General features: G+C 33.5%; 1 long non-coding RNA gene across 1 annotated transcript; it reads right to left on the bottom strand.

The window, feature by feature from the left end:
* Window positions 1–1,656: 1,656 nt before the first annotated feature.
* LOC148784627 (uncharacterized) lies at window positions 1,657–2,624 on the bottom strand. The gene is made up of 3 exons (XR_016063365.1): window positions 2,585–2,624; window positions 2,223–2,497; window positions 1,657–2,108 (listed from the first exon to the last, which is right to left on the bottom strand). It is a non-coding gene; the product is annotated as an uncharacterized LOC148784627 (long non-coding RNA).
* Between the last annotated feature and the right edge of the window lie 809 nt (window positions 2,625–3,433).

Here is a 3,433-nt window from a genome sequence, read left to right as displayed (position 1 = left end):
TATGTTCATAAAAATGAAATATTAAAGAAATTGAAAAAATATTCTGGTATTGATAAACCACACTAAAGATCAAGTGGACAAAAAATAATTAGTTATTCTTTCAATTGTTCTTTCAAAAGCACTCTTTACAATGATTTTAGGGGGGTGTAAAATCAATTTTACACTCTCACCAACCACTAATTTGCGAATATAATTTATTGTTAATGTATAATATAGTAATTACAAGATAATTAAAACTATACCATCTTGATCTTTCGCTGCTTCTTATAAAAAGGATTTGACTTTTTGTCACAATTTGATTGAGTATTTTATTTCCATCAAATTCTAGTTTTAACCAAAGAAGGAGAAACGATTATTAATTAACATATACACTCATATTAAGTGAATCCCAAGTGATTATGAGAGCTCAACTAAGTAAAACTCCCTGTTCCTATAGCAAAATCGATATTAACTGTGAATGCAAAAAGAAAAATATGACCCGCCTATCGGCATTCCGTTTCTAGCCTTTACAACTAGTAAATGCTAAATTAGCCCCGACAAGACCCCATCTCAACCGCTACTGTTCCTATACCTTCATTTACATTACTTTTTACCTGCTACGCCATTCATCATATGCATCCACCCACCCACTATTATTCTCCATACCTAAACGCTTGTCATCATCACAAAAAACAAAAACAATCTCATCATCTTATCCTTTATCATGAATGAATGCATAAGCAAAAATATTTTTTCTTCAATCCAATCTTAATTAATTACACTATTTTAGAATCTAACCAACCCCACCTTATTCATAAAATTCTAATGTACAAGTCACCTTCATGTCCACAATCTCATCACTACACCTCTAATCCACCTTTGCCTTTGCAGAAAGCAAAGAATCATTAAATTATATGTTATTTTTGTACCCATAATATATATATATATATATATATTAAATACAATAAAATATATAATGAAAAATGTGATTTGATAATAAAAACTATAAATTACAAACAAAGCAAGTAATCAATCCATTAAAAAAGATGTGCAACTCGCAAACTACAACTTAGAACACCATTATTAAAACAACAAAATACCCTAATCAAACTTCAATTCCTTATATGCATATATATATATATAAGCACATAAAAAAAGCACTTAACATACATTTTTTTCAACAAAATAAAAAAAACTTTTTTTTTAAAGAAAGAGAAATACAATACATTGAAGCCCATCAAGAAATTAACCAACCAAACAGAGCACAATGACAAACCAGTCGAAGTAATTCATCATGCCTTGCAACGTCAACAAGAAGCAAAACCAAATTAAGCATTTTTCATCTTAAAAATTTAAAGAATATAACATTTAAGATCACGATTAGTGAGCGAAAGTAAGATACATACCTTAATAACAAGAAAATGGTAAAGCCAAATATTAGATGGATGAGAGTACTCGACCAACAATGTGTAAACAATTGCAATGCAATACTTTACTTTCGGCAGAATAAGCTCGACAAATAGAATGAAAGTGCAAATCGCATAAAGAGTTGTAACACATTATATAGAGAGAGAAGGATAGTACACTTCACGGGTAAATAGTAATTTCTTTCAGTAATCAGCATCCAAGTGACTTAGTGCAGAAAAAGAGCATCCAAGTGACTTAGTGCAGAAAAAAAGTAACTTAATAGCCGAGAGATGTCTCAGAAGAGTACAAAGTATACAGAAATTGACTGAAAAATTTCTTCAGTGATACAAAGCACCACATGCAATGGCAGCAATTATTGATGGCAAAACAGTAGCCTTCAATAATTGAATCAACTTTGATTTCTAAAAATCACATAAAAATTGAGAAAAATTCAGAGGAGTGCACGTTAGCACCCTAATCTCGCGGCAATATATTGAAATCAGAAAAGCGTTGTACCAGTCTTTGCAGACAAGTGAAACCGAGTTCTTGTCCTTGTGTGAATCTATGAGTGACAGGACCTTCTCCAAGACTTCATTTGGAACAACGAGTGAGGGTGACTTGAACCATTCGAGTTGGGTAAGTTTGATGATAAGACTTTGGAGTTCTTGGGGTCTGGATACATTTGAGTTGTCTGATAATAGTCGATTCAGAACTCAGATCACCTGCATATAGATACGGTAATGTTTAAGATTTTCAGATTCCATCTTTCGATAGGATACATAATGAGGTTATAATTCCATGGAGCTGATGCAAGAAGATTATGTAATTTCACTTACCTTATAATGTGCTTTGAGTAGCTTTCCAGTCGGAGAAGAGAATTTGATGTATTTCTCACTGCAGAAGGCAACTCTATTATTTGAAATGAAGAGTACTCCAACTATCGGCCCAGCTGTTGTCGATAAATAGCACTAAGAAGCCTTCAACAACTTTTTATCGTCGCCAATTTTGAACTTCTGCTTGAATACTTTCTCCACTCCACCAACCTGAAGGATTCTCGCCCCCAAACTCAGCTTTCCTTTTACCGTTTCACTCAACTTGGGTCCTAATCTCACTGCAGGATTCATAAACACTACAATATCAATACATCAACACTGTCATATTATCATACAATGCCTTCAACTTTTTTTGAAGTAGTTACCATGCTCTCGGATTCCTTGAGCATCAAAGCTGCAAATTCTAACATAAATGAACAAGAAAATCAGGATCGGTGTCATTTAAATGCATATGCATTCATACCGCAACAAAAAAATTTAATCTTTAATTCAAAAGTCTATGAAAAGGGAAAACGAAAAAATCATATAAAAGAGAAATCTTGAATATAAAAGGGTTGGTATGCTCCCTTAAAGAAAAAAATAGAAGCCATTTCGTATAAACATACGAGTATTGCTCAATCGAAGTTGAAATCGCGGCGGAGGAGATTTTACCGACTTCAAGCGATGTCGATAAAACTGAAATCCAATCGGATCCAAATATTCGCCATGTTGAGAGGAGTCGAACGGTATATAATTAAACCTTTGGGTCATAGAATTGTGTTAGATCTGAAGAAGAATTTGGGAAGAAGATGAACAGACGTGGTGAAGGCAGTAGACGATTTCTTCATCGGCTGCAAGATGAGGAAAGAGAAATTATGTAGTTTGTAAATGAAGAGAGAGAAATTTCAGTTTTGTCCCCCACCACTGTTACAAAATACCTAAAAATAAGACAAAAACGGGTAAAATGCTTAAGGCCAAACATTAAATCGATTTTGGGCCATCTTTGAGATGGCCCGAAACCGAAGCCAAACATAAGCTTGGTTTTTCTCTTGCTTCTAGAATGTTGTTATTGAAGCATTCACAAGCATTGTTTAACAAAATATCACACCTAGAATAAGTGAAAAATTGTGATCTGCTCCATTCTTTTGGGGGTTTGTCATTAAAACATGCATAAGCCCATTCAAATCCTTTAGTTCTTTCATCCTTGCATTGGATTCATTAACTATTGTTGCCCT

Source organism: Sesamum indicum, linkage group LG12, assembly GCF_026168435.1.
Source record: "Sesamum indicum cultivar Baizhima isolate 11 linkage group LG12, ASM2616843v1, whole genome shotgun sequence".
NCBI classification, from domain to species: domain Eukaryota; kingdom Viridiplantae; phylum Streptophyta; class Magnoliopsida; order Lamiales; family Pedaliaceae; genus Sesamum; species Sesamum indicum.
The sequence above is the reverse complement of the archived record's forward strand: the minus strand, read 5'-3'. Positions and strand labels throughout refer to the sequence as shown.